This window comes from Abramis brama, assembly GCF_963993115.1.
Source record: "Abramis brama genome assembly, chromosome: 25".
In the NCBI taxonomy this organism is placed as follows: Eukaryota; Metazoa; Chordata; class Actinopteri; order Cypriniformes; family Leuciscidae; genus Abramis; species Abramis brama.
In genome coordinates, this window is record NC_139987.1 from 4,959,669 (window position 1) to 4,972,368 (window position 12,700).

The window sequence follows — 12,700 nt, forward strand, 5'->3', positions numbered from 1 at the left end:
TCACTCTGACATGTGTGCGTTTGTATATACACAAATGTTTGAGGTTGGTAAGATTTTTAAATGTTTTTGAAAGAATTTATATTAGTTATATAGACTATATATTAGCTATATATTAGTTATATAGACTAACTTTGGAATAGTAGTGACCTTAGAAGTGAAGTCTGTTATTTGTGTGCATCTCTGTGGCACATGTGAAACTGAAATCAGTGTGAAAGTAACACTTGCCAAGCACCAACGGCACAACTGTGAGCAAATCAAATACACTGAGTTGACGTGTGTTTCACATACTCTGGGGTCTTCAACTCCACTGGGGTCGTCATCATAACAAGCTCCTTGACTCCCCATTACTGGCTCTTCACACTGCCACTGAAACACGAAGCTCCTGGTGCCGTATGAACAGGACCCAGAGGCATTTGCTTTTCAGTGTTTTTCCACATTTTCAGCTAATCTCATATTTAATTAAAAGCTCAGCAGCTGACGCCGGTTTAATGCTGGCTTCCTTTGGCTCCGTTTCCCTGCCCGAGTGTGTTTCAGAGCGAGGTGAGCGGATTGCACGTCTAAAAACAGCAGCTCACTCATAATTGATAAGGTCGTGTGGAATAATGGTCAGATATCTGCCGCTAAATGCAAGCGCAGGACTTTTTAATGAGCTCATGCTGCGTTCCCTCTGCAGCTCTGGCAGAGGTGTTCAGCAGCAGTTTTTACTCACAGGAAGGGGGATGATGTTCTTCCTCACAGCGTCGTGCGAGCACGGCCTGCCTTGAGCTGGAGATTTTGAAGATTTGAAGAATATTTGGCAATTATACACTTGAGCTGTTGCTTTGAGTAAAAGTCCATTTGACTTCACTCTTTAGTTCAGTGTGTTTAATTGGATTGAATTAAACACTGATCCCTTGATCTGTTTGCATCCAGCTCTTAGATGTGTCTGGTGTGGATGTAACTGAAACTCCATATGACATTTAGGGCTCGAGACAGAGGGAGGCTTGTGGTGATTTGCTGTCTTCTCAAGCTCATATTTCTGTCTTTTGACTCACCCCTGGGCGTCCTGATCTGGCCAGGCACAGAGAGAACGATGAGGTTTATTCTCCACTGTGCCTAATAACTACATTTAGCTGTGGCCTTATATTCCCAATATAAAGCATTCTCTCATATCTTTTTGCTTAACTATGAAAGAGTTCAAAATCTTAATTTATTTAGTCTTTGAAGCCATGGAAAATAACCGATATAATACCTGTGACCATATATAATTTGTTGCTTTGCAAATGTAAATAAAGTACAGTTAGGCTAATGGACTATATCACTCAGCTGAAGAGCTGCTTGTGATGGCTGTTAATAAATTAATTTAATCATTTATTGAACATTGATGTCTTCTCATGTTGCTGTTGTCTACGCTCTTAATAATCAAGGTTCTTTATTGGCATCTGTGGTTTCATGAAGAGCCTTTAACATCCATGGAATCCTTCCATTCCACAGAAAGGTTCTTTATAGTGGAAAAAGGTTCTATAAATGTTCTTCAAACAAAGGAAAAAATGGTTCTTTTTAAGAATTCTTCATTGAGTTCTTAAAGAACCTGCGACTCAAAGGAGTTTTTAAAACGAGACCAAATAAAATGGTGCTCTGTAAAACTGAAATGGCGTACCTCAAAACAACGAGACTGCAGCACAAGTGTTTGGACTATTAAAGTGGATTTTTACACGGCACTAAAACGGTTGCCAGTCCAATATTTTGTGCTTAATACGGCTGCGTTCACACAGCATTCACTTTTTTACAAGCTGTCGTGTGTGCAAGACCCGCGGCTCAAACTTACTCGCTACAACCACTAACAAAGCATTTAATGCTGTTGTTGGTTAGTTGAAACATCTAATGAACTCGCATCTCGATTTTACTCATTTATTTAATAACGCGCTGTCAATCGTTTAAAACCGCCACTGTTTTCTGGACGCCACGTTTGACTCTTCGCTAGGGTTACCGCTAGCGTTGATAAGAATGTGCGGTTGTGACTTCAGCTGTTTGATCTTACAGCTGAATGAACATATTCAAGCTGCTACTTTAATCTCCTGCCTGAACAAATCATTTCAGGATTCACACTTATAAGCAATTGCTGCTGTAAATCCCCAAAAGTGGCTGCATTCACAGCCATAGTAAACAACTTTTCTAGGTTAAACAACTTTATTAGGCCTACACTGCATAAACCTTATCTTTTGTCATTAGTATCGTTAGGTCAAAGTTCATATGTTAGTTATGGTTATTTATTGGTAAGTTAACCAAAGGATAAATCAACCATTCAGAAAATAAGCTGTACATTAACAGGACAGAAATATGAGTTTGATTATTTGATTAATCGAAAAAATAATCATTAGTTCCAGCGTTAACTGAAAGCTTCTTTGTGGAAACCAAAATGGTTCTTCAGTGGCTCTGCTGTGCAAAATCTTCATTTTTAAGAGTGTAACAATGTTTTAAGCATGGTGAATCACTGTAGCTACTTTTTTGTACTTGTCTAGCAAAATGTACTAGCAATAACCTTTGAAAATAGGTAACCTAGTTTTAGTGTCATTTCCTGGGTATGCATTGCTGGCAGAAGAGTACAGACTTTGGATTATGACTACAATGTCAAAAGACGTGCCAAAAATGGCTATCAGCACTAGATATCGCTCTCTTCAAAAGCAGTTTTTGCTTTCAAATGCAGTTGTCTTAAAGGAATTAAACAGCCAGAAAGTGAACGGACAAGTGCAAAGGTCCCTCTCACGGTCTCCATACACAACACGTCTGCATTGAAGCTGATGCGGCACAGGCACAGCACATGCAGCGAGGTCAGATTACCCGCCCTTCGCTCAGAGCAGATCCGCCAGCACAATAGCGGTTTTGTTTGCCTTACCGCTGCAAGACCACTGCGCATTGTGCAGAACGGTGAGAACCAAAACCAAAACAGTGGAGCAGAACTGGACAAACCGGTTATGCTGCTTTTGTCACCGATACCAGTGTTTTTTCACCTCTTTTATGTCCTGGCTTCACCCTTTCCCAAGTTAATGTTTGTACTAAGGAATCCACATTGCATCTGTCAGAGATCTTCCTACTTGTAAGTTTGTGTCTCTAAAGCGATCTCTTGTGCTGGATCATTGAGTGGCCTGAGCCCCTGCGGTGTCGGGGAGATGTGCTTGTCAACGAGAGGCTGAATGAAACGCACACCCAGCCTTCCTGCTGCTCACACACAACCTCTCACCTCTGAGCTGGACACACACACACGCACCTCACCGGCGAACTGGACACCTGACCCCTGCTTACGCCCAGACACATGTTTGAGCTGGCCCAAGAACAGGCCAGATCAGTACAACATGATTACAGCACTGCTCCTGCATTACAAAGCAACTTGCTAAATGCTTTTTTAAAGGAGTAGTTCAGACAAAAAAAATTATTTAAAAAAAAAAACTAAAATTGTAAATTCGTAGAACACAAAAAGAGAAATTCTGAAAGGGTTCGTTCACCCAAAAATTAAAGTTCTGTCATCGTTTACTCACCCTCAATTTGTTCCAAACCTGTATGAGTGTCTTTGTTCTGCTGAACACAAAGATATTTAGAAGAATGTGGGAAACTGAACAGTTCTTCCATAGTATTTTTTTTAGTTTTTCTACTATGGAAGTCAATGGTGCCCCAAAGCGGCCTGGTTACAAACTTTCTTCAAAATATCTTCCTTTGTGTTCAACAGAACAAAGACACTCATACAGGTTTGGAACAACATGAGGGCGAGTAAATGATGACGGAGCTTTCATTTTTGGGTGAACCATCTCTTTAAATCACTAGATTTGAATATCAGGAAACACATGGTTAGAAAACACGGGTGGCTTTGGTTACTTCTGCATTGACCTGATTGACATCTGTTCAACCGCTCTGACGCGATTCTGTTTTGAAGGTTATATTTTCAACTTTACACTCATAATGTCATTTTTGCTTTTTCCTTAAAAAGTCCAGTTATTAATGCTCTTGATTGAAACCCCCAAGAGCAGGACTTTCCATGCTGACTTCCTTGTATTGAGTCAAATAATCTTTCCTGCAGTATTACCGTATTCAAGCAGAACTTGCCCTACATTACTTGTGCCAAGTGATATAGATTTCCCAGAGAGCTGTAACTAAACTTCAGATCATCAGCTCACGCGCAGCCACCCTGTTATTTTCAGTTCTTCCCTCCAGACTGCATATTCTCAGGGTTTTGCTTGATGTTTTCTGTTTCTCTCTCTCTCACTTTCTCCCTGGCCTTTTCTGTTCCCTCCAAACGTGGCCTAATTTTCAGATGCATCGCCCCAGCATTCCTCCGGCGAGCTCGGTTTGGATCAAAACGCTCCGTGCTGAAGTGTTACCCAAATCCAGCTCGCCTATAAATATCTCCAGCCTTGTCAGAAACCGTACATTTCAGTCGGATCTGACACGATCTGCGACAGGATCTGAAAACGTTTCCTTCTCCCAGTCAGGAACTGAGAACTGTATACGTCAGCAGCACCCGCAAACAGGCTAGCACATATTAGCGGGGGCCGTTTCTTGGCGACGCGAGTGCTCTGGTTAGCATTACGCAGGCTCGGAGATGGCAACAGTGCTTTGCATCAGAGACGCTGCAGACGAGCTCTTCCTGTTGTGAGCAGAGAGTCTCGATAACCGCAGACTGGGGGAAGGGTGCAGGCCAGCAGAGCCCTGTTGTATTTAAAATGTGACCATTGTTTAATTGGTCATCAGAGCCGGTCCACATAGCTGCGGGAAATGGGTCAGTGAGTTCCCACAAGAGCCCCGGAGCCACTGATTCACAGCCTTGATCTTCTTCATCAGAGCCTTGCTGAAATCTCACCAAAAACCAAAAACTCACTCAATTATGTCGTTCCAAACTACAGGCTGAAAGTCCCTGGTGCACTTTTTCATGCTGTTTAATTAGAAAAATGTTTATTCAAAGAAATATATTTTTAAAAAATCACACTTAATTCAGTGTGTTACTTGCCATTTCTTGGTAATTAATTGATATTTACTATATTTACTTACTATTTCTGAGTAAAATTAGTTTCTGCAGCAATTTTTTATTCCGTATACAAAGTCATACAATTTTGTTTGAGGAACAGAAAAAACTCTTTTGCATATTCACACTTGACCCTGTCACTTACAAGACACTGAGGAAATAGGGCTGTCGCCATATCAAATGTTGACTACACAGTTATCATGGCTAAAAGAAGTGACGACAGCAATATTATTGAGAAATCTTTAAATGTTATCAGTCAAATTCATCTTTATCTTTGTCAATTTTGTGTTTAATCTTTTTTTAGCCAGTTAATCATTCAAAATGTGAGTGTAGGGAACCGAAACTGTGCGAAAAGACCTTACTTTTGATCAGAACTTCCTGCAGATCTATTACACACAATCCTGAACTCACACACGGACACTTTTCTCCGTGCACTTGATTTTGTACACAGATTTCTTTCCAAAATATAGTCGTCATAAAATGGGGTGTCAGCCTCTGCTGCTGGATTATTTACCATATTATTATGTGTAGTATTAACATAATATTTCCTTTTTTTAAATATGATGGTTATTGTCAATACCAGTGTATTGTGACAGTGTATGGCAACACAGTTTCATAGTTCACACAGTAACTTGTTTTAGTAAGGCCATCCTTAAAAATATTTTGGTTTGCAGTAACAGCAAAAAAAAAGAAAAAAAGGGTCGGTAGGCATTTATTTTTTTATATATAAAAAAATAATATAAAAAAGTATATTTTTTTTATAAAAAAAAAAAATCGGGGGGGGGGGGGATATTTTTCACCGATGTCTAGGGGCTGTTTACACCAGGCCAATGCGTTTTCTCAGATCGGATTGCAATCTGATTTATCAAAACGATTCCATTTACACCTGGTTACATAGGCTAAATGTGTGTGTTTTTTGCGGATATAAATCCGATCTTCAATTCCCGCTATATGCAGATTTAATGGAGTGCACGTCACAGAAAGCAACAGTTATGAGACGCATTATTTTATTGATCATCAGCTAAAATTTCTGAATCAAAGCCCGCAATAAGAGAAAGCGGAAACAGCCCTGGTAAGATCATTTTGTTTCTTTACATTTAATGAAGATGATTGTGTGTTAAGCGTCTGCGACTTACTTTCACTTTGATTTGCGATAGCACGTTGATGCTCAGCTTCTCGTCTGCGGCGATACGTGTTGCAGTAGCGTCGTCATATCTGACAATAACATGACATATAGCCTATAACACGCTCTCACATGTTTATTTTTTAATAAACCATATTCAACAACATATAAAAATGAAATAATCTTTAGAGTAAAGCCGCAGCCATCATTACCAAGCGCGAACCATTGACAGTGAATGAAACGAAGCGAACTACAGGCCGTAGTGTGACATGCGTTAACCAATGGTGTAAACATAATCATAGATGACGCGCCACGGGTTTTTATTTAAAAGAAAGAACGTAGCTTATGTTTGTATGTAGGTCTAGGCAATTTATATTCACGATACTTAATAACTAATATTATTTTATTGCATTTGTATTAGTTGTTTAAAGAGTTAAAAAAAAATCGGTCGGTCTTAACGCAAGTTTACAACCGGCAAGTCGGTCGGACTAAAAGGGAAAATAAATAAATAATTGGGTCGGTGCTAAATTGACAGGGTCGGTCGGGTTACGGCAAACAAGAATATTTTTAAGGATGGCCTAATGTCTGTTTCCTGTAAACATAAGCCTATCCGACAGGGTAACCACACAAAACTACGTATTAGCTTCTGAAATGACCACTTTTAGTAAATTGCGCCGTGCACTTTTCCCACCGTTTTCCCAAGTTTTTCGCATCCAACTATTCAATAAAGAATTTTTAAATTATCATTATTATTATTATTGACTATATTAATTATTTGTTGCTGCTCTAGATTAATGCGAAAGAGCAACGTTGAACAGTTTTGAAGCACTTTTCCTTTAAAGCAGGATTAAAGAATCCCGTAAAGAAGCTTCTCAAGTCACGTTGTTTTTCAACTATAAGCCTGTGCTGTCTTACACAGAAATCCAGTGGTAAGTGATCCGTGAAAACCATCCCCAGAACAGTGGGCTGGGCTTTACAGTGCCAGCATGCGTGTGAAGGGCTTCCTCCTCCTCCACGGTTCTCTAGGTGTGAGTTTTACCCCACAGGTGTTTTCTCTGGAACATTTCCGTCCTGTTTTTCTGCCACATGATCCCGGTAACCTTGAGGCGCTGTCGTTGTGTAGCAGTGCTGCGGTGTCTGTCACAGTGTCCACTGTTTTCTCCCCACCATACTCCCACTGTAACCATGGCAATGGCGGTGACCCGAAGGGTTAAAGGCTTCCCGATGGGCTGGCGTTTTTTCGGATAAAGAGAGCCGTGTGCACGGGCACAAAAGAGGGAGGACAGATTGTGGGAGGTCTGTTTGATGTGACAGTTGTGCCAGTAGGCAAATCTCTCTTGCCCCTTCCCTGCCCCTCATACACACACAGACACACACACACATTTGGATGCGCCAACATGCACAGTTACGATACGTGAGAGGAATAGTTTCTAACTAGATTTTTACAGTTTTGGTGCTTGTAAAACTTTCCGTCGCTATGCTGGAGTGTTGTGGTTGGTTGCCAGGGCGCTGCTGTTGCCAGGGCGCTGCTGTGCACTTGCATTTCTGAGTGTTTTTTAACCTGTTGCTGTGCAGTTGCTAGGCTGTTCATGAGCTGTGCGGATGGAGAGAGACCCATGATCGGGTACAGCTCACTCACTGGCTCTTGAACATTACCTCTGACAATAATATCTCCTGTAAGATCCGTTTTTTAACTTTTTCTCAAATTCTTGTTTGTTTTTTTGTTTTGTTTTTTCATTTTAATTGTACTGGATTACGTTTTGAATTTTAACAATCATAAAGCATGTCTAATCAATTGAATTCATAATGATAATTGAATTAGTAATTAGTAATACAATAATACGAAATTATTTTATTTTTTTCCAGAAATTCTGTGTTGTCTGTTTTAATGTTTCTAGATATAAGATATGATTTGATACAAATTGATCAAAAACGTTCATCAAAGAAAACGTTAATCAAAGAAAGCCATAAAACATTAATGATTTAATCTTTTAAAATGTAATCAACTGACAATTAGCCTAACAATTCCTGTTATTGTGTGCCAAACAAAGTGCTGCACAGCAGAGGTTTACGGGTTTCATTTTTAGAGGGGCATTAATATTCACAGAAGATGGTTCATATTCCTATTTGATTAATTGCACATCCCTACTATTGATTTATTCATCCAAAATTAGCCAAATTCAGTGACATTCGTGTTAAATTCTATTTTTATGACTGTATTCTGTGATTCCGTCTGCATTTTCCACATCGCAGGAATTATAGGGCCTTGATAGGACTCTAAAACAGCACCAATAAACAATATTCACTATTTTAATAACTTAAATGTGTAAATTTAAAAAAAATTGAATACACTTTTTAAATGTGTAGCTTAACAATTATACAACCCAAAACTAAGATTAAAATTAATTTGCCACTATTCATTTTGCAAAACCACTTTGCCTGAACATATGAAGCATAAATAGCTACAATTGTAGTAATTAATCAAATATTCATAATGCCTGTGTTTTTGTAGACTGAGTATGTGACATGTTTTGAGAAAATGTGCCCTTGCTTCATTTAATATACAGAAACCATGAATATGCAAATTATCCCCGCCTCCACTCACTCACACCAGCTCTACCTGATCCATTCGCTCAACTGTTGTAAACGCTACACAATGCCAAGTGGAAATATTGGTTTGAATCAGCCAAATAAGTTTGAAGATTGAACCAGAAACTGATTCTGAAGAGGAAGAGTGAATTATACAGACTTGTCTACAAGTCGATGTATCAGAATGATACTTGTTCTGAAAAGCCTTATTAAACGGCTAATAATGCTAATGCTAATGTTACACAAAACATATTCCCGTTGGCCATCTCGGAGTCAGACCGCTGCCTTCTGTATCAGTGTCTTTAGAGACGCTTTGAACATCATAGAAAGCCATGAGAAAAACATGTTCGTGACGGTTTCGAAGCGTATTTTTAGACTGTCTTTGGTTCACTTCAGTTTTAGGGAGGAAAAAACTCATCAATGGTGTTGACTGATGAATTTGCACTTGGTTTGTCTTAAAGATCATTAAAAACTCCACTTAGACAACATCAAAATCTTTCGCCACAGGGGGTCTTATCCGCATTGCTAATGGTCATAAAAAGGTAATACTGGTTGATCTCTAGTTGCTAGTTAGCCCTGGATCTCTGGTATCCTGGTCTCTAGATTTGACTCAGGCTCCTCCTTCAATGTGTTTAGTGTTGTGCTGCGTGTAGAGGCCATGTGGTGTTCATTACCATCGGCTTGGTGAGCTGCATTGCTCCTTAGAGACGTCCTCATCCTCTCCGAGGGATGTATCGCATGGCACGCGTCACATGACGCCATCAGCGCCAATAGGACGTAAAACCATATTTTCCCATGCACTACAAATTGCTAAATTATGCATGCCTGCGTTTAAACCTCAGGAGAGTAAATGCCTAGAATGAAGAGAGCAAAAAATTGCAATTTGTAAGAGAAATGCGCAGTAGCGGATGTGCAGTCACTCAGCTCTTCTCGACTGCTCGTGGTCCTCACCCTCCCTGTAGCTCTTACACACACTGTGGACGACGGGTCGTCTTCTCGTCAGCTACGCTGATTGCATCAGTATTTCCCTCCGCTAGTGGACGTCACCCGCCGCGTGTTTATTATGCCTGATAAGAGGAGGCCTCTGGAGAGCAGCGTGTTCTCATTCGCTATCACTCTCTGCACAAACTTTCCGCAACAGCCACACTCAGTAATTGTGAAAGTTGAACGGCTGTGGCTGTCATGACCTTAAGAAGCCTTACCAAGGGTTTCACTAGTCTTACACATTTGCACTCCAGAAAGTGCTGTTTCTGTTGAACCGCAAGGAGATTTCTTGCAGAAAGTTCCTGCTGTTCTTTTCCATCGTTTCTTTGCCAACAGTAAGGGGATATTGAGCTTGAAAATGCCAAAATACAACATCAAAAGCACTGTAAATCTATAGCCCACGTGCTGGATATCACTTCTTTATAAATAAAATGCGAAATAAATTACGAGCATGCAGTGTCGTAGTTAAGTTGTTAATCCATAAATCATGAAATTACCAAAAACTACCAATTATGAAACTGGTGCGTCGTGTGTTTGCTGGGAAGGATTTGCATGCAGACTGTGTGATCTTTATTCTGTTCATCAGGAGCGGTTTACATATGAAAAGTGTGGTACAAAAATACAAACAGGAAATATCACAGAGAGGGCGACTCCGCAGACTCACAACTGTGTGTGAAGGTTTAGGAAGTCCTCTTAAAATATCAGATAATGTGACCAGGCAAGGTTAGTTCAGGCAGTAAAATATCATGCAAGTAGTAGTTTTTCAAAGCCAACTTGAAGACCAAGAGTGCACACAAGTTTTAAACTAGATTTTTAAAAGATTTTTACTTTGCTTCATCTTAAACTCTTTATTTTTCATTGACCCATACCTGCTCAAATTCATTTTTTTTTTTTCATGTATTATAAAGAAATCTTGACCACTATTTCAAGGACAATTAGGAAGAAAACAAATAAAAAGCTTTTATGTAACTCAAATATTACATATTTTTTCCACAAATAGGCCTATTAAAAAATAAATAAATACATTATTCCATAATTTAATGAGGGCCCAGTTCTGGGCCCGGGACAACAGACCCGTTTGTCCCCCCCCATCGGAGGGCGTGCCCACAGTGAAGGAGTGATTGTTTGGATGCCCTCGGTCCAAACACTTCTGCACACGTGATGAAGATGTGCTGCGCCCGTCCGAGGAGGAGGAGAAAGGTCACATTCTCCACACTCCTCCACAAGGATCTCATTGATGCAGCCGCATTCCTGTGTCTGTGATGTAATCCCGCTCCTCTTCCTCATCAGCTTCATCACATGGCCTCGAAACAGCACACGTAACAACTGGTTGGAAACGGAAATCTCTCTCACGAGACGCGCTGCAGTGCAGCCAGAGGCGGAGAGGGCTTGTTTGTCCTCCTGTACTGCTCGCGCTGAAATCCATGTCTAAAAGCAGACACTCTAGACGCCCTGTCACAATACCGCAGGACTCCATGTAATCACCACACAGTGTGTGTGTGGAAACACAATGGTGCGCCTGGACCTGCTCCAAGAGGAACGAGGCTCGAGGCCTGTGCTTTTACTTTCCATAAATGATTCATACAATGTGATGATCACCAATCTCTTCATTCATTATCCAGAAGTATTGACCTGTCATTTTCATCAAACATTACCCATGTATGCCTGACCTTGACTAGTGTATTACTGTATCAAGTGTGTTTAATATCTAATGACCGAAACAACTGCTTCTATTGTCTGGTGCAGTGTAGCTTAGCGGTCAAAGATCTGGGCCTCTTACCAGAAGATTGCAGGGGATGAACTGATTCTGTTGATTATCTGCCGTTTTATGATGGAGACACAGGTTATTTTTATATTCAACTGTCCAGCAACTGATATATTCAGAACAGACTGTAATTGTTTACTTTCTGTTTCTGAAATATCTTCATCCCTATTAGGCTACGGAAATAAAAACATATGTATTAGGAGTATAGTTAGTATTATAAATTGTTGTAGTAGTAATAATATACAATAATAATGTTATTTGTTATTTTAACTTATTACTAGTAGTAGTATTTTTATTTTATTTATTATAAATTAATTATAAACAAGTTATTATTATAAAATCGTATTACATTTGTATTAAAATTCTTATCTTATAAAATTATTAGTAAATATTTATTAAACATTTCTGTTTTTTTAAGCTGTTTTTCACGTAATGAAGCTTATTAAAAAGTAATGCATCAATGTAATATATTTAATGTAAAAAAATGATCATTTATTATTGCCTGAGCATCAGACTGTGTTTCGTACTATGTACAGAGTCAACACTCTTTGATTTCACTCTTTGATTAACTTTTTTATGGATGTTATTCCTAGAAAGAAAGATTTTTCTTTGTAATCTTTCCTTCAAGTGTAGTGACTGTTCTGTGAATCACCTTTCCTGTGACGCTGATGTGATGTGGCCTATTGCATAATGTGAACCACTAACCAGCCGCCAAAGAGACTTTCAGCCATTGCTGGAGTGACTTTCATTCAGTCGGCCTTTGTTCCTGATCCAGCTGCTTTTGATAAAAGTTCAATACTGCATTTTTCTTGTTGAATATCCTGTGTCAGATTCACAAAGTTAAATACATTGTTGACCAACAACTCACCTTGACTTTAAAGTCAGTGGCGACTGACGTCCTGTGAAAGGTGCAGAACTGAGTTTCAGTGGCCCTGGTTTTATGACGACAAGCGTTTTTGATAGTTTTCAGCTGATTTCTGTCAGCCGATTTCAGATCACTCATACTTCTGAATAGCATTAGCTGTGGCGCCTCATTTAAATGCAGATTGAAGGGCTCTTCATGACGGTCCACACACAAACAACACCAGAGAATGCTTGTGTGTACAGCAGGCAATTGTTGTTGCCACTGGGTTTGGATAAATAGAGCAGCACCTCGTGAAAACCTCTGTCAATTCATGAGCAAACCTTGGGCCGCCCTTTCTGATGCCATACCGAGGACTTTTTTCCATTTCAACAGAATGAAAGG

General features: G+C 39.7%; 1 protein-coding gene across 2 annotated transcripts in view; it reads left to right on the forward strand.

The window, feature by feature from the left end:
* Nucleotides 1–12,700, forward strand: part of erbin (erbb2 interacting protein) — a 71,078-nt gene that overhangs the window by 19,754 nt on the left and 38,624 nt on the right. The window lies entirely within an intron of this gene.